The 22,027-nt window shown below is 37.3% G+C and overlaps 1 protein-coding gene across 1 annotated transcript in view; it reads right to left on the bottom strand.

Annotated features, from left to right (window-relative positions):
- Window positions 1-20,238, bottom strand: part of LOC129724166 (vacuole membrane protein 1) — a 65,599-nt gene extending 45,361 nt beyond the window's left edge. Inside the window, exon 1 of the mRNA XM_055678846.1 lies at window positions 20,141-20,238. The gene's annotated coding sequence lies outside the window, so the exon portion shown is untranslated. The remainder of the gene's footprint in view (window positions 1-20,140) is intronic.
- Window positions 20,239-22,027: the final 1,789 nt, after the last annotated feature.

Genomic DNA, 22,027 nt, shown 5'->3' with positions numbered 1-22,027 from the left:
CAAAATCCATCAATAATTAGGCATTCGACGCGCTTGTCCTGATAGCACCCTTAGGTCGATGACATAGTATGCGCGTAAAGCATCGCGATACGATTCTCCGGATTCTCCTTATTGCAGGGTAATATACAGCCCTAAATAGAGTTGTACATCAAACCACAGCAAGGCGAATCGCATCGATGCTTTACGGCTTACTATGTCATCGACCTTAGACTACAAGAAAATAGCGTCGCTCGCGCTCGACTCTATTGACTCTAGCAATCTCTCCCATCCGGTTGAACCCGAGTTACAACACCGGTATAACGAGCCAGTTGCTATTGCCCTGTTCCTGAACAGATGGTTGCAACATAGTTTTTCAAATGAAAGAAGGTATCAAATACCGAGAATGGAATTTTATCTGAGAAGTAATGTAGATGCAGGTAATTTTGAATTTGTTTTAAAATTTAATTCTTTCAATTGAATTCATAATCAGGGGTAAAGTACTAACCTGTAAATCTGGTGAAGATATTAGCACTCGAAATTACGAACAGCACTTCCGCTTTCATTCCTGGTTTATTAAAAAATTTGACGATTCTTGCATATGCTGAAGTTTTCGTCAACGGTGTTCGATTCTTCGGAACAAAAACTGTAGAGTAATCAACCATCGCTGGCCACTGTTGAAGAATCCTCTCAGCCGCTTGCTCTAACGTCAACCACCGTGACGTAACGTGTTTGATGAAACGGTTAGTTGGTAATCCTAACTTTTGCTGGATTTTCTCGAAATCCTCCAACCTAGAGGGCCAGCCCTTGAAAAAGTATTACACTGCTATGATCAGCTCTGATGCTGCTTCTCCTAACATCGCAAGACCTTTAAGGAATCCGTTATGTAAGGTGTGTATATTGCAGGATCCAATATTAAGCAAAGGCTTATTATGATCCGCAAGAAGCTGGCCATTCATAAGCCGCTGAACTTTGTTGTTAACGTTGGGACCATCACTTCCTGCCAAATATTAACAAATTGTTTCAGCAAGTTAATTTTGTTTTATTAAACTTGGTAATTTGGATTTGTTCTGTATGAAAAACAACAGAGGAAAACCACTCTGTGGATAGAAATCCCCTTATTGAAGTAAAAACAACAATATCGTATGTTAAGTAGGAGGACAACCTAAGCGATATTTCTATTCCTATAATTTATTTGGACGTTTCTCATGCTTTGAATCGATATGAATACCCAAAAGTTATGTAATCTTTATTGGTAATTTGTTGATCGAGTATGAGGCATTTTTTCATAATTCTCTTTACTCACCTTGCATGAGGAGATTCTTCCGCGGCAATGCAGCATTTTGTAAAGCATCATTTAGTTTTTGAAGAATATCTTCGGCTTTAGCAGAGCCGATGTAAAAAGTTTGAAGATGCGTTGAAACCACTTGCGAATTTGATTTGGACCAGTAGCGAATAGCCGTTTGTAGTTCTTTTTTTCCAGCAGCATTGGTGGTCTCATCGAAACACAACGTATACAGAGAACTGCGTGCATCATTCAGTGCAAGATCTCGAAAAAAAGGCGCTAAAGCATAAGTCACTAAATAACGAGCTTTAGTACTACTCAACGAAAAGCCATCAGGTACCGAACCTCCAAACATAACGCAGAATGTATCACGAATACCGTCACAAGATGTAGCCGGAAAATCTGATGCAATGCACTTCAACACCTATGTTAGTTCAGCCTTAGTTGCTGTATCTCGTACGCTTAGGAGCTGCATTTGCCTAATCGATGCACCAGATGATGATGGCTGCTCATTGTTTAGCGATTCTTCGCATCTTTACATAGCCGTAGTTGACTCGATCCACCAAGAAGCCTCCATCCTTCCCTGTGTTTCGAAGTGCTCGCATGTTGCTCCAAAGCTTGAAAACCTTTGGTTATCGTGAAAGATTTATTACATATCGTGCAGAACGCTTCTGTTTCGTTGTGTTTTTTGGCCCACTCAGCAATAACAGAATCTTTAGGATCGACTTTTTTTAACCATTCCATGCGAAAAGTGCACTTCCCCATAGCAGCAGCACTATTGCAGATGAACTGTACAAGGTACGGAACTCACACTCAAACTATGGACAAAACACAATTAAACACGGAACCGGCTCACGAGGACAACCTTTATAAAAAGGAAAAACGATTTGCTATGGTCCCAAGTAATGTAAGTTGCGACGACTTTCGGAAAATGGCTATGCACCTTAAAAAAATATACATTACTAAACATAACCTAAATCAAAAGGTAACCGCTTACCGTAAACAAAACCACTTGCCAAAAACCGAGCAAGAAATCGATTGACGTCGAAAGGAAATTTTTAATCGAAGCTTACAATAATCCGAAACTGGTGTTGGTGATTTTGTTTGTAACCAACGTTCTAAAACATGGGAGCTAAACCAGCAGAAAAAACACGAGGCAGCAGCAGTGAAACGGACGTTGCTGGACGTTGTAAAACACGTTACCGGCAATCGTGATGCTCACACTAACACGGATCTGTTAACTACACAGCTGGGATATATATCACTTAACGGAGCTTCTTTTTTCTAGACAAACAAACTTCTTTTTAAAAAACAGAAATGTTCAGTAGTAAAACACGCGAACTTGCAAATTAATCTGTATCAATTAAAAGACGGAAGAACTCTACTGGAAACACGAAAATACGAACAGAGATGCCAGATGTTTTTAAAGAGAGTCTGAAACTGCGCGAAAAACTAAAAACTGCTTGAAATCTGAAATAAATCTAGCCGTAACTTGAAAAAATTGCGCTCGCATCTGCGAAAGTTTGCACGGTCCGTTCCGTTGACGGTGGCAGATGGTACGTGTAAATTAGGCTTGATTCTTCTCTCACGCTTTCGATTCGTGTCAACATTAACACGCTCAATTTAAATTACTGTCTCTGACAAAAAATGTTGAGAAATTAAAATGTTGCAAACTGTTTCATTTGCGCTAAGAGCTGTGCTGCCGCTCATGGCAAGTCCGTCCCATTTGCGTTTTCGTGCTGATGAGAAAACAGCAATTAAAAATCGCAACGCTTTGGGAGCAATATTGCCCTCTTATGCTGTTTTAAACAAGTCCATCAACAGAAATTCTTACTGCAATGTCAATTAAATACTTTAGCGTTATAACCCGTTCATAAACACCAAAATTTGATTGAATTATGTTGCAAACCATAAACTGGGACCCATATGCGATTACTTTTTTGATGTCTAGCCAGAATGATAGCAAACCAGTCCCATAGCCACCTACGACTGGTGATGAAAAGCAAACTACTGCAAAGCGATTCCGGTGCGGTGATAGCTTGCACTTGAAACAAATCAGCTACTGGACGATCACCTTCTCGCGTGCTTCCACAGAATCATTAAACGATTTTGTAGTGAGAAATGTATAACAATGTGGTTGTATAACTTGTCCACTTGTTTCTTCATCTAACTCTATGATTAAATTTTAAATCAGTTCAGGTGAAGAAACTTGTTCTAAAATTTTTCGAAAGCGGTCAATGTATGACGGCGGCGGACAGCTTTCACGCATTAGGCAGGGAAACCAATATAACATAGACCCTTCTATGTACAACAATATCGCACGCTTAGCCTTGGGGCTAATAGCGGTCTCGATCAACTAGATTAGTTGAGAGATTTCGTTATCGATATTGTTTTTTGGCACATTATGCATGTGTAGGATAAGTACAACGATACATCGTGCCCCAGTGCTGAGTCGAGAAAATTTCCAGCTCGAAAAAATCCTCGACTCGATCGGGAATCGAACCCGATATCACAACCGTGTGGGAGAGCTAGAGCAAAGCCTTGGTGCTACATTCCGATTCTGAACATGACCTTCTGTTAATACTATACACAGACTTCGCAGCCAATCGTTAAGTGTACAGGACAATTGCGGGGCTAGCGCTACGATCCTACTGACACTAACAGTCTCTCCCGAGACAAGACTCGAACCTACGACGACTGGCTTGTTAGGCAAGCATCGTACCTCGAGACCAGCTGGGGAGGCTACCCTTCTATGTATTACTCATTAAAATTTTTACTACGTTGTGAAAAAGCTAAGAAGCGTGCAGAGGTATTCGTATTGAAGTATACTGTTGACGCGTTCTTTAAAAAAATAAACCAGCGTTTCTCAATTGTCATCCACGGCCCAACATGGATAAAATACGAGGGTAGTATTATTTAATATTGATTGGATGCTCTAATTAACAGTACAGTGGGACACCTAACGGCGATGGCAGGAATGCTGTTCATTCAAAAAAAAAAAAATAGATAAAAGAAACAACTGGTGGAATTTTTTGCTTGAAGAAAACACAAGATCCACATGGTCATAAATAAGCGCACGATCATGAAAAGGAGACTGAAAGCAATCTTCCAGTTATAAACGTCGAGAGTCTTCCAGTAAAAGCTTAGCATTGATAAATTTTTGTAGTTTTTCTTTGTATAATTCTAAGAATACAAAGACATTGCTAATCAACTGCCAAACAATAAGGTTTTAATTTTTATCCCATCCTCAAATACACAAATATGTAATTAGCTTTGTTCTCTCGTGATTACCTGTAACAAGATATCGGCACAACAACTAACGATTCCAACAGATTCTAGAAATCAGGTTTCTCTTATAGGAAACGAAATGTTCTATTTTTCCAGTTTTAAATGCGAAACTATAGTAAAATTCGATCGAACCGCCTATCGAATTTTACTTGGTCAACTGGTACATCAAATACTAACCCTGAAGACCATGAACTATGTTAAACATAACATGCTTCATAATTATTTTTGACTGTGGGACTGATGATTCTGATGATTTGTTCTATGGGACCGACTTGCGATCATTTTTGCTATGGGACAAACCGACTTGCTATTTTTTTCATAGTTCCTCAGAACAAAGTATTCTGTTCAAATTATCTGTTCTATCGACAGTAGATGTAAAAAGGTAATTATTCCACCAATAAAGTCAAAATTGATGAAAATGCAATTGGGACGGACTTGCCATGAGGGGCAGTGTGCTTGTCAAATATTTTTGAAAAAGTGACTTTAGTGACTGTTTTTTCAGGAAATAGTGACTTTAGTGACCTTTTGATGAAAAAAGTGACTTTTAAGTGACTGGCGTGAAAATAGTGACCAAGTCACTAAAAAGTGACCCACTTCGAGCCCTGCATACACCGTAGACTTGCCTTTTTGGAAGCCGAACTGGTTACTCGACAGACCGTTTGCACTTTCGGTGTACCTAACCAGTCTATTGAGAATAACCTTCTCGAGCACCTTACCCGCCGTATCGAGCAGACATACCGGTCTGTATGCCGACGGGTCACCAGGTGGTTTCCCTGTCTTCGGCAATAAGACCAGCTTCTGTCGCTTCCATCTCTCTGGGATTGTACAGTCATCCAGGCACTTCTGCATGACTTCCCGGAATAGTCTGGGGGCCTCTTTGATGGCCTTCTTCACAGCCAGATTCGGAGTCCCACCCAATCCCGGTGCCTTGCTCACCTTCAGGGAGTTGGCGATCGCGATGAGTTCCTCATTCGTAACCGTTTCCGCCTCCTCTGCCTCGGCACGGCTAACGCCGTCACTTATATATTGGGTGTTCGGCAGGTTGGCCGACCACCTCTGGTCTGAGTTTGAGATACTGGAACGTCGGTGAAGTGACTCGCCAGCCGGAGGCCAAGAATTTGGCTCGTGGCGTGGAAAGAGTCCCTCTATGATCCGCTCAAGCATCGCTGGTGATTTTTCTGCGGGCGCCATCGCACCCTTAGTCTTGGCCATCACCATCCTATAGGCGTTACCGGGTTGGTGTTAGCACTAGCGCACAGTCTTTCGAAGCACGCACGTTTACTAGCTTTTATTGCTCTCTTAAGCTTTTATTGCTCTCTTAAACTCTTGCGGAACTGAATGCCCCTCGACGATCTTCCCTTTCTTCGTCGGTTCGCGCACGATGAATCCTTCTTCTCGCTTGAAGACACGCTCTGCGGAGGTCCGCTATCGCGTCGGTTCACCAGTAGACTGGTGGCCTTCCATGCCTAGGCTGGCGGTTCCTAGGCATAGTGGCGTCGCACGCCCGCGAAAGTAAGGCAACAAGTTGATCAGCGCTCAGGTTACGAGTTCTGCTCGCCTCGTGTTCTAGTCTAATTGCTTCCGCAAATACCACTTCGTTGAAGTATGATATCCTCCACCCGCGAGGAGCTGGAGTGTTAATTCTACTCGCCACATGCGGTCTCGTTTTACAGTCTACGCTACAACAGACCGCCAGATGGTCGCTATGAGTGTAGCCATCGTCTACCCTCCAGTTCATGATCAATCCTGGACTACAGAATGTCACATCGATGATCGACTCCGCGCCGTTTCTACTGAAGGTGCTCTTCAAGCCGACGTTGGCCAGATCTATGTTGAGCTTCGCCAAAGCCTCCAACAAGATCCGGCTTCTCTGGTTTGTGCGTCGACTTCCCCACTCAGTTGCCCATGCGTTGAAGTCGCCCGCGACTACCAACGGTGATAGACCGATCAGCTCCCCGGTGGCTCGGTCGATCATCCTTGCGAACTGCTCGGTAGACCAACGAGGCGGAGCATAGTAGCTGCAGTAGTACACTCCGTTCACCTTGGCAACCGCGTATCCTTCGTTTGAAGTTGACACTATCTCTTGAACCGGGAACCTGCTCGTCGTCCATATTGCCGTCATACCGGACCCGTCCGAAATCCAGTTACCGTTTCCGGAAGGAATTCGGTAGGGGTCCGAGATTATGGCGATGTCCGACAACGACTCAGTGACTGCTTGGTATAGCAGTTGCTGAGCCGCGAAGCAGTGGTTCAAATTTAGCTGTGTCACTCTCACGCCCGTGGCTTGCTAGTCGGCTTACCGGCCGTGCACCTCGGGCCTCCCATTATGTGCTTTGCGTCACGCTTCCCGGCGCACGCCAAGCACTTCGGGGGCTCTCCGCAGTCTTTGCTTTTGTGGCCTGCAGCACCGCACCGCCTGCATAGGGAGCTCCTGTCAGGCCCCTTGCAGCTAAAGGACTTGTGTCCTTGCTCGAAGCATCGAAAGCAGACCTCCGGCGGCTGGTAGATGCTGAGTGGGCACATTGACCAGCCCACTTTGTATATATATATATATATATATATATATATATATATATATATATATATATATATATATATATATATATATATATATATATATATATATATATATATATATATATATATATATAAATAAATATTTATATATATGTATATATATATATATATATATATATATATATATATATATATATATATATATATATATATATATATATATATATATATATATATATGAGAATTGCTATTCGATCAACATGAGATCTACCGACTATAGGTATCGATAAAATTCACCGTCTTAGTGCATTTAGATGACTAGTGCTGAACTGTTTCATAGAAAATAGAAATAATAATAATAAAAATAACATTAAATCCATACAAAAAGCTTCAATAATTTTAATAATTTTGCTTCACCAATCTGATTGTGGTGGTTCACTTCACGCAGTTACTGCAATGAAGCACGAGTCCAGAAATTGTTCCCAAATGCCATTTCGAAATCCAAGATGACGACTTCCGGTTTCTAAAAAACAGCGGCAAATGACCAAATACCACCCAATATGGGTATTTTCGGGATTGTTATGATGCACCGAAGCCACAAATCGACCTATCAACCTCTGACAACATTTTGAATTGTAAAATGGCGACTTCCGGTGTCTGGAAAACAGCCGAAAATGTAACGCTATGCCGAACGATATATATATATATATATATATATATATACAGGGGAACTTCGATATAAGGAACCCTCGATATAAAGTACCTTCGATATAGCGTCACTCGATATAAGGTACATATTTTTATTATGTTACAAATAACTCCGAAATTGGTATGGAAACTCCTATAAATAATATATTGGTTATCCTGTCAACGTCTCTGGTTACTATTGATCATTTGGGGAGTGTCCATAAAATACTCCACACTCAACAGAAGCTTAAAATCCGTTCGAAAAACATGATATAGCGTGGTTTAACATGGATGGGAACGGAGGAGCTGATAGAATAAATTAACTTAAAGTTTGATCTCTGAAGATTTGTTTGAAATTTTAAAAGACAAAATTTTATTAAAACTCGAATTGCTAGAGATGTTTAAAAAAGTGCATTTTTCCATCAAAAACATTATAAAACTCATGAAAAAGTTGTAAATATGCTTAGGTGTACAAATAAATTACGTAACGCATGAAGGGTGGAGGGGGGGTAGAGGGGTTGAGTTTGCATTAATTGTTGTTACGTAGGGGGGAGGAAGGGGGGTGGTAGAGACATTCACGTAACTGTGATGTTTGCTCGAAATTGAAAACTTCGTAGAGGGGTCAAGCTGATCAGTGTTACGTAATTTTAGAGGGAGGAGTCATGCCGAACGATACCTAGGGAGGGAGGGTGTCTGAAATCTAGATTTTTAGCGTTACGTAATTTGTGTACGACGCCTTAGGGTATGTTCGGCAGAATGGTGTATTTCTCAAATATGAAAAAATGTGCACAATGTAGTAGGCCTCTGAAATCACACCCAAAAAAGTTGATTGGTATTTTTTTAATTTTCAAACATTTTAAGAATGTTTCTATGAAACCAGTTGTATGTGGTCAATATTCAAGGGATAGAACCAAAGCGTCTTCAGCAAAATTTTCCTGCAAAAGATTACCTACAATTTTGTTAAAAACTTCACTTTGCTTTGATAAGTAATTAAAGAAAATAATTACATTTCACTTTTAGGCAGATTAATCAAATATCTATTCGTATTGAAAGTTTCGCCTTAAGATAAACAGAAACTTTGTCGAATACACTATAGCATTTCAAAAGCATTTTTACGGTCAAAAAGTTCACGATCACGTTTTTCACGTTTTAAACCAGTGTACAAAGTGCAACTTTAGGCCACACTTATGTGTAAAAAAAAGTTAGTTCAAACGGTCATATTTAAATGCAATGAAGAAAATGCAGATTCCGAATTCCTGAAGGACGAGGAAATTATTGAGAAGTTGTCAACCCGTAAGCAGATATTCTTGGTTTTTATTCATCGGACCAAAAAATACATAACAACGAGAAGGAAAAAAGCAGTTTTAATAAAAAGTCTGTATGAATGTAAATAAATGTTTTTTTTTCTGGATGACATACGTTTTGGAAACAAACTATCACACGCGGCTAAAGGTCTCCTAGAAAGCCAAAATAAACTATGTGTTTCAAATTGTACTTGAAACAAGTTGGTTCACACTTATAGTTGGATTCTATTTCCAAAATAAACTATACGTAGACAAATGACAACAAAATGAAGTATTTGAAGCCCTATTGTTGAAAATGTGTCATGATTTGATATAAGGTACAATTCGATATAAAGTACAACTTGAAAATCGAAATGTACCTTATATAGAAGTTTGCCTGTATTCGAAAAATGTGAAAGTGGCCAAAGCGGTCCTAGCCACTAAATTCTATATATTACACAGTGTCGGGTGATAGGTTTGGAAGTAAATATGATTAATAACCAATTTCCCAAATCTTTTATTCGTTTATATATTTATAGAGAGTTATCGCAAGGCCTGATGGAAAACGTTATTTTCCGTCCTTCCTTCTGGAGCAAATATATATAATGCTGAGTTTCTTCCGACACGTAAACATGCGACATAGAGCTGTTCATGTGAGAAGCATGAAAACTGAAGATTTGAACGGCAAGTCGGTAGGAATAACTGGGATACGCGGGATTTATGCGACTTCTTCTTTGTAGTTTCCTGTCAGAATTGTCGCTTCAATGACATATGCTGTTAGCTTTTTTACCACAAGCCTGGTGCCATTGCACAGTCGAGGTTGATTGATATTCCGCAACATTATAATTACCGATCCAATCTTCAACCGCAAATTGTAAGGAGATAGGTTCGGTAAGATAACTCACAACGTCGTATTGGTTAGAGACAGAATCCATCGATTTTTAGGAATGTAGTTGGCCGTTAATTTTACTTAGAATTATGATGTTCAATTCATCTACATCTTTATTTTTAACGTCCAAAATCGCCCGTTCGCTTAGCCAGAGAAGGTTTTCATAATTTTGCGCGATTTTCGGGAACATTTTTTCGATGAGTTCAGCCTTAGAATCTGTCAGCTGACAAAAAACCGTGGGGAATGTTGAATAACCGGTTTAAATGTCAACATAGATTTTTTTATTCCCCGTATCTAACAACTGCTTCGAAAACATTACGTTATTTTTCGTCGTTTTGTAATGCAACACGCATGTTTAACTGCGAGGCGCGAAGGTACATAGGGGTAAGCGGGGTAAGACCGCCCCCTTAAGCAATTCTGTTTATAACAAAAAAGTTGCGGCTGCAATTTCATTTTTTCTTCGCTAAGAGGTTCTTCTATTCAATACCCGCATTTAAAAAATAAGAACTGAAAATTTTTTGTTTATTTTCCAGCTTTTTTTTTCAATTTTAAAAATTCATTGAAAATGTGCAGATCTTTTTCATGCGGGGTAAGCCCGCCCACCAGCGGGGTAAGATCGCCCACCATTTTTTGAGAATAACAAATACTTTTAGGGCCAAGTTGGGTTGATTTTGTCGGTATAGTGTCTTTGACAAAGTTGTGGATGGTATTTTTTTTTCTACCTACACTGTGAAAAATCTGAAAAAAAAAATTTTTTTCTAAGTTTTAACTTTTTTTGTTTTTTGATTATCCAAGTTCAAATCAATGTTTAGGTAACTCTTTGTTGCTTTCAAAATACATAGATTTTTCAGAATTGGGGTTTTTCAAGATATTCAATTTATAATAAACCTGTCTTTAAGCTAAAAATACAAACTCATTATACCTGCCTGTATGATTTTTTTGAAGACTTATTATATATAGAGTAATAATAATAATTATTGATTTTTTGTTCATATTTTCAATTTTTTTATGGTTTTTTGACGAACAAAATTACCAACGACGCCCAAGCAAAAAAACCTTTACAAAATTTGAGCTATAAATATTTCTATTACTCCATGATCAAATAACCATCAAATTTTTGCTTACCTTTTGTAGATTCTGCAGGCAGAAACATCATTTTTTTAAATAAATTAAAAAGAAATTTTAATTCTATTTTTATATCTTTTCTTTAATTTTTTTACAGTGTATTCTTTTTTCGGAAGTAAAAAACTGCTATTTTCAACTCTGCCGGAGAAGTCATATCGATCAAAAAAACCGTCCTGGCTCTAAATTTTTTTTTGTTCATTAATACCATTTTTACACAAGTTTATTTTTTTCAAAAATTAGTCGCGTTAAAAAAATTTCTAGAAAAGCTTCTACCAAATCGGAAATGGTCGATTTACATTGATGTCTTATGTGGCTTGAAATTGCTTTACTGATCCTGTAAATATTCCCTTTGTAGTATTGAGGCATTTGGGTCTTGAAGTAAAACAACAAGCACTTGTATACGTGGCGGTTTTACCCCATGTTTAGTCGGCGACTTCACCCCCAGTGGAACATTTTCATATTCCATCGAAAAAGTAGTCAAAATTACAAGATTACTCACGGCCTTCGATATTTCCGAAAGAAGACAGATTCAGGCAAGCGGTTAAACGTATATTCACGAATAAAACAATAGATTTTTAGACAGAAAAACCTTAAGTCCCGTTGCCGCAAAACAATAGCGCGTTGACTGGTTGCCAGCTGAAAGGTTGTTTTTAATTATTTCTGTGACTGTTCGCGCACTATCAAAAAAGGGGTGCAAAATGTTATGTTATTACACTGTAATAGACATGTTAAAGAATTTTTTCAATTATTATATAACTTGGTAGTAAAATCACGGTGGGCGGTCTTACCCCGCTGAGCGGTCTTACCCTGATTACCCCTACAGACGTTTGAAATAAAATGGTAAGTTGGTAGGTATTATCGAGATACACGAAACTTCGAAATTTTCGCTTGAGTGACATCATCTGTTTTTTTGAGGCAGACCTGTCGCTTTAGCACAGTGCAATTGATACTTTGCAACATTATTGTTTTCAATTCAACATTAAACAACTAATTGTGAATCCAGAGATTTGTAGGAATGCTATAGTGCCTATTTAATGAAACATAAACAGAAATTGTTTTTTTGAGGAGCAAAAACTACACGTTAATTCACAGGCTAACATAATCATTGCAGCATGAGCAAATATGATCTAAGTCAGAGTGCTTTTTAGAGAAAATTGAACAGATTGACTAGATCCGAGCAATGGAAAATCAAATCATCGCATTTGTAGAGTTATTCTTGTTTTCTCTTTCGATTATTTGCAACTTTGCCTTAATAAACCAAGAATTTGATTTATACAATCAAGCATATGCTCTTAAATAAAATCAAAGCCACGTTGAGAGTATTCACATGCATTTCGAGTTTGTTTTTGCAGTAGTGCTACCACACTATAGCTGTTTTGCACTTCACTCGTTTTTGGCTCTCGTACTACATCAAAATTACACTTTTCTCTACCGCTGTAAAATGTGTAGTAGGCAGCGAAAACGAATTTCACATTATATGAGAATCTTGTATTTCTATATGAGAATTCTTGTATTTTTTTTCAGCCCATACAACATAAAAGATTCGTTCACGTTCTGCAACTTCATCTGCTCAGTTACACTGCCACCCGACTATATTCTAATTTCTCTAGACGTCATATCGCTGTTCATATCAATTCCTAAAGCCCTAGTCACACACAACATAATAACACAATGGGAGAAGATCAAAGTCAATACAAACATAAACCTAGATTTGTTCATCGAAATAGCTGAATTTTGTATCGAATCAAGTTACTTCAAGTACAACGAACAACATTTCCAACAAGTATTTGGAGCTGCAATGGGGAGTCCTCTCTTGCCCATAATAGCAGACTTAGTTATGAAATCGCTACTAGACACAGTAACACAGTCATTAAATTTCAAACCTCCGTTCATCAAAAAATATGTAGACGATCTCCTACTAGCAATCCCTGAAAATCAAATAGGCCATGTTCTAGAAACATTCAACAGCTATAATGAACATATTCAATTCACATATGAAATGGAAAACAACAAACGACTACCGTTCCTAGACATGACACTGATAAGACAGGAAAACCAAAAAATCCAAACAGAATAGTATATGAAATCGATAGCCAGTGGCAGGTTCTTGGATTAAAACTCGTTCCACATGGCCAAAAATTTCATTCGACGAGTCGACAAACTATCCACTCATTTACAAGACGCTGACAAAGCCCGTATCGTCCATCAACAATTAAGTCTCAACAACTACCCAAAATCGCTCAGGAACAGACTCATAAACCGCAGGCAAGAAAACATTATTACACCACAAGAATCATCCGATGAAAACCTTAAATATACTTACATTCCATACCTGTCGAACCGAATCGACAAACACCTGAAAAACGAATACAAAAACATACGACTATCACACCGCAACATAAAAACAGTTGGACAATTAGGCCGTTACAAATTTTATTTTCATTTTATGTCATCCCCCCCCCCCCCCTTCAAAAACCTTGAATATTGGAAGGGGAAGAAAAAAAAGCTCAATCCGTTATGTTCATTTCTTTGGTTTCCGTTTCCGTTGGTAAATGCTTAATTTAGCAACAAACAAGTCAGGTGACAGCGAAAGTGTCGTCGAAAGGCAAGCGGAATAAATACTAATAATAATAAAGTGTTATTTTTCAACATTTATATGAGTGCAAGCTACAAACGTCATAACTTGCACACAAACTTTTATCAAAGATATTTCTTTTTTTTTTCGTCTCGGTGTTATTTATTTTTTGCCACCCCCTTTGCTAACTTTGATAACCTTGGACATAAAAAGAATTCGAAATTTGCATCAGCCTTACTCACAAAAGTTAAAGACCCCGTCTCCCAGGAGCACCAAAACAACGTCATATACAAGATACCATGCAAAAACTGCGACGCCTGCTACGTCGGAATGACAACAAACATGCTTAAAACAAGAATCAGCGGACACCGAACGTACTACAACACTTGGGACAAACTACTACAGCAAGGCTACAACGCAACAGATCCACAAACTAGTTCACTAAAAGGAAAAAACAGCACTAATGTACCACAGCATCACACAAAATCACAGATTCGATTTTCACAAAACAAGAATTATAGTCAGACACGATAAACCACACGCTCGACCGTTTATAGAAGTATACCATATTGCTAACACAGAAAACAGTATCAACAAACGCACAGACACTGAGGGACTCAACACTGCATATGCTGTTATTATACACACAATAAGAAATATCAATCACAACCAAACCGATAAACACGACAACCAATATGCAACCACAACCTAAAGTTTTAACGTAGCTCTCCAACACACTCACAACAAACTGTCAAGAAATAGTAGACTACTGGAAAAGACACAAAACCTATTGCTCTGATTAATCAAATATCCCTCGAAGTTATATAGTGCTAGAAAAAGCAGTGCTAGAAAAAAGTGATAACTGTTATACAGTATAGTGCACACAAAAATAGAGACATATGCACCAAATTAAGACGCCATTTGCAATACACACCAGACAACCCATGTTGGACACCAACACACTTAACAATAAAACGATAATCTCCAACTTCTAATTCGTTTGAAAAATGTCCGCAGACGTCAATATCAACGTTCTCGGGACCCTGTTTTAAAAACTATTAATAAAGATTTACAGAAAGAGATTAAACATAGATTTACTCTTCTGAGAAATCAAAATTTTGAGATTAAAGTTGAAAAATTGAAACCATATTCAATACCCTTTTGGAAGCTGTCGAAGATTCTTAAGAAACCTTCATAGCCTATTCCAGTTTTAAAAGATAGTGAACGTTTTCTTGTATCCAATGAACAAAAGGCTCAAAGACTTGCTCAGCAGATTGAGAGTGTTCATAACTCAAATTTGAATTTTGTGAGTCCAATTGAAAATAAAGTCAGACGTCAATTTGTTTTAATTTCTTCCCAGATTTTTTTACCTGCAGAAATAATTGAAACTAACTTGAATGAGATTGAATCAATTATTAAAAATTTCAAAAATATGAAAGCACCTGGTGACGATGGAATTTTTAATATATTAATCAAACATCTCCCTGAGAGCACAATGGAATTTTTAGTGAAAATTTTCAATTGCTGCTCCAAAATTGCATATTTTCCCAAATTATGGAAAAATGCAAAAATTACTCCAATTTTAAAGCCGGATAAGAATCCAGCTGATGTTTTAGGTTATCGACCAATCAGTTTGCTTTCTTCAATAGGTTAACTGTTTGAGAGAATTATTCTTAACAGAATTATGTCACACATCAACGAAAATTCAATTTTTGCAGATGAACAGTTTGGATTTCGCCATGGGCATTCCACTACCCATCAATTGCTCAGAGTTACTAATATGATACGAGCTAACAAATCTGAAGGTTATTCCACTGGAGCTGCTCTTTTAGACATAGAAAAAGCATTCGACAGTGTTTGGCATAAAGGTTTGATTGCGAAATTGCAAAGATTTAATTTTCCAATTTTCCTAATCAAAATTTTGAAAAATTATTTTACTGATCGAACTCTGCGGGTTGTCTATCAGATTTCAAAATCTGATAGATTTCCTGTCAGAGCAGGTGTGCCTCAAGGTTCTGTCTTGGGCCCAGTCCTGTACAACATGTTCACTTCAGATCTTCCTGATTTGCCTCCAGGATGCACAAAGTCATTGTTCTGCGATGACACGAGCATTTCCGTAAAAGGAAAAAGTCTTCGTGTCATATGCAGTCGATTGCAGAAAAGTTTAGATATTTTTTCTTCCTACTTGCAAAAGTGGAAAATCTCTCCCAATGCTTCTAAAACTCAAATGATAATTTTTCCGCATAAGCCTAGGGCTTCTTTCCTCAAGCCAAACAATAATCACGTTGTCAAGATGAATGGGGTTATTTTACGTTGGTCTGACATGGTTAGATACTTGGGATTAATTTACGATAAAAAACTTATTTTCAAAGAGCACATTGAAAGTATACAAGCCAAGTGCATCAAATATACGAGATATTCATATCCTCTCATTGACAGGAATTCTAAACTTTGTTTAAAGAACAAACTTTTGATTTACAAACAAATTTTTAGACCAGCAATGCTTCATGCTGTACTGATCTGGTCAAGTTGCTGTTCAACAAGGAAGAAAACGCTCCAAACGATTCAGAATCAAATTCTGAAAATGATTTTGAAGCGTCCTCCTTGGTTTGGTACACTCGAATTACATAGACTTACTGGTGTTGAACCATTAGAAGCTATGTCAAATAAAAATAAATAAACATTTTTCGACAAAAATCGTTGCAATCCTCAATTGCTCCGATAAGCTCTCTCTATAGCCAATAAGTTAGCAATTAAGTTAGTTGTAAGTCTACTTCCCCTTTTCTGACAAGTAGGTTTAAATCCCTACGAATGATCAGTCCTAATTGCGAAAGCAAACAAATCCTAACAATTAAAATTACAAATTTTTAACAGTGTTGAGAAGTCACCATTTGTGATTGGACACACATACTAGAGATGGTCGGGTATGGGAAATTTGTTACCCGTACCCGACCCGTACCCGACTCATCGAAAATTTTCAAACCCGTACCCGACCCGAACCCGAAGTCTGGTTTGTTTAAAATACCCGAACCCGAAAAATATCTATTCTAACTACCCGTACCCGACCCGTACCCGATAGAAAAAAACGCCGAAATTGCCGGTACCCGACCCGTCCTGGTTTTTTTTTTTATTTTTTTTTTGTTCAACATGCCTGGGTACCTCGTACATTTTATGCACTGATTGTCATATGTGGTTTCTCTAGATGATGGCCGGAGCCAGGCTAGAACCGAGTGTGCGTGTGAACGAACGATAATGAACCCAGAGTTTCAGGCGGGTGGTCCACTATAAGGAATCGGTCCACTATGAAAAGTGCATGCCTGGTAAAGTTTAAAATAAACGACGAGTTTTATAAACACATTAAAGGGTCAAACGAATTTTAAAAGGTCAAAACTAATATAGTTTATAACTTGAGAAAAATTTGATAATTCACTGCATTTGCCAAAAACCTGTAATTTTGAGCATAGATTCGGTGTCACTGATAAATTCTAAAAATCAGAAAAAAACAGGTATTAAATAAATAAATAAATAAATATTTAAGTGCTTAAGTCCAAAATATGGGTGCAATATCATAGAATTTGATTTTTTTATAACTTTTCAAAACTCGGCATACTGACGTTTTTTGACATATTTAAAAATAAATATATCATTACTTTGAAACGCTCTGCAGCTTCAATGATAGCTTGATTTTTTTTTGGCCTCGAAGAAAAAGTTGATTTGTAGTTAGTTTTTATTACCTATTATAATATATAATATTGTTTAAATTTTTATAAAAACAATTTTTTTTCCGAAATTTGGTTGATTTGAGGAGTTGTGCAAAAACTACGTTAGCTGTTTTTGTAAAGAGGACGCCCTGTGGCGTTGCTTGTGCTTGAAGATTATATAATTCTGTTTAATAAAAAAGTTAGGGGAGAAGTGCTAAAAAATCATGACCAATTGAGTCACGTGCTTCATGAACGTCTCCAAATAAAAAGTGGAATGGAGATTCGTGTTCAGCACCCCAAAATTAAGTATATACCATATTTTTGTCGTATTTATCGACACTTTTTTTTACTTGGCAAGCATTTGTATTAAGTCGCCCCACTGTGCAATGCTCCGCGGTTTTCCTGACAGTTATGAAAAAAGCCCGACAAAAACTCCATTTAAATCAAAACCGTTGCAGGAAGAACTATTCAATCTAACATAAGAAAGCGATAGCATGATGTCATTCCCTTGGTGCATAGACTGCCGACAACTGTCAGAATAGGTAGTGGGCGATCTCTCGTTGAGTGATGATGGGCGATTTTCTCTCCGATCTTACCGATTATCGACATTAAGAAAACACCCAGGCTTGAAATGATAAAAATTGAATTCTCACAATGCACGAAAATTGAATTACCCGTACCCGACCCGTACCCGACCAATTGAGAATTTTTCAAACCCGTACCCGACCCGAACCCGAAGCCTTGGTTTTTTAATTACCCGTACCCGACCCGAACCCGTAGAATATTTTTTGGCGTTACCCGAAACCCGACCCGAACCCGTCGGGTACGGGTTTCGGGTAAAAATACCCGTACCCGACCATCTCTAACACATACTCATTATTTACTAATATTTATCATAAATACTTAAGCTACTAACAAATCCTCTCCTTAAAAAAAATAACCGTAGCCAAACACTAAAGCCTGTAGTACACTCTTTGACCGAGCGTCAAATATTTGTCACTTTTTGACAGATAAAAATTTGGTCAAAGATAATTATTTGTCACTCTCCAATTTTAACATGGGGCAAACACGGGCAAACAACAACCATGATGTCAAATAAATTTGACCATTATGTCAGAAGGTCAAATATTTGACCATTAGAAAAAGAGTGTACTACAGGCTTAAGCGACGCAAACACGTAATAAGAGTCAGAATATGCATGTAGATGAAGATAATTAACTTTGGATTATAGCGCAAAACGAGGAAATATTAACTCCTCAAATATTCATTTGTGTTCTTCAAATTTCAGTTGTTCAATTTAATATCTGATGAAATGTCTGTTTAATATCTGATGAAGGCTCTTATATAGGCCAAATAATGCATTCCCAATTTACTAGGTTCATAACTCTGTCGACCGTGCTTGGTTTCCCAATCAGAGGTCGAATTTTGTGTTTTGACAAGGCTTAAGAATTTTCAATAATAAAATAGTTCGAATAATAAAATTGCGATTTCCTGCATTTGGTAGGAATCTTATAAGATTTTCTAATCGATTACTGCAAAAACGAAGGAAATCCATCGAAAACTAACCGATTTATTAGCATTTGAAATTGGACATATTTCTTACTTTTTTCGGTTTTAGATTTTCACTTTCACATCCCTATGTAGCCGAACTTCCTGAGAGAAGTATTCTACTTCAAATATTAAATGGATATCTTACTTTCAAATCTAAAAAAAAAAAAACGACGTGGAGGTACACGATCTATTCAGTCAGCATATGGAAATTTTTCCACCACAGGAGAGCAGTTTATTAGAAGCCTGCAATTAAAAGCCTGTATTCATCATAACATTAAACGTACAAGTTTTCACTCGAATGTGCTGGGAACACCAGTATAATCGATCTAAACAATCCGAAATCCCTTTATAAAATTATTCAACAATTGCAATAGCAACTATCACAATGGTTCATATTTCTCTTGTAACCATGAAAAAACTTTACGTTTACAGAATGCTCGGTATTTTGTGACGAATCGTCAGCTTTGTAAATTTACAGAACGCTTGGTAGTTCGTGACAAATAGTCAGCTTTGTAAATATCGACTCATGCAGCAATTTTTGATGAACGATTCTTAAATTTTTACTGAGCTATCTTCTATGTTTGAAGTTTCAGCGAGAATGAAAAAATTACCGAGCACTCGTCAAGCAAATAAATTGCTGAACAGATTACTGATGGCTCAGCTGTTGAGAACTCGTTAAAAAGATTGCTGAGTTCGGTGAAACAAACTGTGCACCGTTGTTTAGGATTTGAATTTGTGATTGAAAACTTTGTTTGTCTCTTCTGAGTTTCGTAGTCATTGTAAGATTTGCCCTAATCACGAAGTAGTCCGGATATCTTTAAATCAATTCAAGATTCTATGAGCAAGCATAATCAAATAAATTAATTAAAATTGAAATCGAGAACTTGGAAAACCTTGATATTGGTATTTTCTTTATTTTTAATTTTGGAAACACTTGCAAGCGTCGTAACGAAAAATCAAAATTTTCATGAGAGCAATTTAGAACAAAAAAAAAGAATAACTAGAAGCCACTTGTTACGTCCTGTCCTAGGTTAAAATCCTCAAAATCAGACCGACATGTCTAGTAGTCTAAACGTATCCTAACAGTTTTAACTCTTTTTGATGTATTGGAATAATTCAACAATTTGTCTTAGGGGCACTTGATTCAAAACTATAACTTTTTTTCTTATCAGACTTTGAGTTAATGCTTGTTCAAATAGCTTGCATGCATACACGCGTCGTATTTCCATTTACGCCGTTTTCTATAATATATAACAAACTTACCAGCTATTAACGTAAAACGTCACTTCACTGCATTAACTTTAAATGCTTGCTGCCGTGATGATCGAAATTGGCCCTGAGTCACTGTAGTCTGTGTAGACTCTGCTGATATTCAGGGTTGCCACATTTAAATCTGTGTTTTCCCTTGAATAAATCTGAGCATCTGTATCTGGAACAAAGATATCTGTAAAAAAAATCTGTATTGTTTAAACATAAAGAACTTTGTATTTTTTAAGTTTTTATGGTACATAAACAAAATTTTTAACGTGTGAGGAGTTGAAAATATGTTCAATTTGCTTAATATTTAATGAAACAAAGTTTCTAGTGTTTATAAAAATTAATGTCAATTTCGAAAAATCTGTAAATCTGTACTTTTCGACGAAAATCTGTATATCTGTATACACAGATTCTGTACCGTTACTTCGGCCAAAAATCTGTAAAATACAGATTAATCTGTACATGTGGCATCCCTGCTGATATTTGTCTGTTTCTTTTTGCTTGCGAAAGAGAAGAAAATATTTTTGCTTTTGTTTTCACAAATTGACAATTAGGGCATTTTCAGCGGTGGTCAGAGATGCCAGATGTTTTTGAAAAATGTCTTCAACTGCTCGAAAACCCGGAAAAATGTGCTCGAAATCTGAAAAAAATCTATCCGTGATCCGAAAAAATTTCGCTCGCGCAGGCAAAAGTCTGTAAAAATCTGCACACATTTCAAGAAAATCTGCGCAAATATAAGGAGATTCTGACAAAAATCTGCAGAAACGTGGAAAAACTGCAAATATCTGCAAATCAATAAATATCTGCACACGGACTCCAAAAATCTGCGTTTTGCAGACAAATCTGCACATTTGGTATCACTGGCGGTGGTCCAAATCAGAGTCTACACGGAAAACAAAATCTACCCAACCAGTGGGTACAAACTACCTGAAATGATGTAAACATTATCAAAAACATCATATCAATGATATGATGTTTTTGACATTATACAACTTACGTGTTGGGTATTTTTGCAATGCGAACGCTGAGTCATTTCAACTTGATAGATTTTAAACATGCTCTCACTCAATGGCGGTGTTTTGATAAAAAGCCAACGTTGAGTATTTTGAACCCAACATTGGATGAAAAATCAAACTGGTTGAAAAATTGAAAACCCAAGTGATGAGATTGATTTCAAGAAAGTGGCAAATATTAGTAAAAATTGGTAGTTTTGACACTGAGTTAGTGATTTTAAGTGACGAACGGTTTATGTGTATCTGTTTGTTAATAATAGCCGTCAATTAAAAACAAGATTAACAATGAATTGTGAGAATGGAGTTGAAGCGGAGGCGCTAACAGGGAAAATTGATGAAGCCAGTGATCCCAAATTGGAAGGTACTTGAATAAATACTAAGATAGATTTTATAGATTGTTTTTCAATTATTTTCTATTTCCAAATAATGTTAAATCAATCGAATAAAACTTATCAATATGAAGTATAAAAGAGTGAAATCATCGTTGAGTATTTTTGACGTATTATTACACTGAGTGCTATACACCTACTATTAAATTAATCTACAATTACTCAAAATCGGCTTCCTGCACGGAACGACTCCGTTGAGTGAAAACGACATGAATTTGGGTACTTTTCGTTTTCCGTGTATGTTTATTGGCCCTGACACAAGTAGTGATGGGAAATATCGCCCAAAACGGATATCGATAACAATCGATATTTCCCGGCTTTTTATCGATAATATCGATAAATATCGATAATTTGACATTGGTTTGACAGTTGACAGTTTAAAACGAGTTTTAAACTCTTTAAACCAGTTCATCTTTAGTTTTTCATTGCATCTATTTAGCATATAGGAGAACTGTTTTATAAAAGTGTCAAAAATGGTGAAGTGTTGATAT

The sequence above is a fragment of the Wyeomyia smithii genome, chromosome 2 (assembly GCF_029784165.1).
Source record: "Wyeomyia smithii strain HCP4-BCI-WySm-NY-G18 chromosome 2, ASM2978416v1, whole genome shotgun sequence".
Classification (NCBI taxonomy): Eukaryota; Metazoa; Arthropoda; class Insecta; order Diptera; family Culicidae; genus Wyeomyia; species Wyeomyia smithii.
The sequence above is the reverse complement of the archived record's forward strand: the minus strand, read 5'-3'. Positions and strand labels throughout refer to the sequence as shown.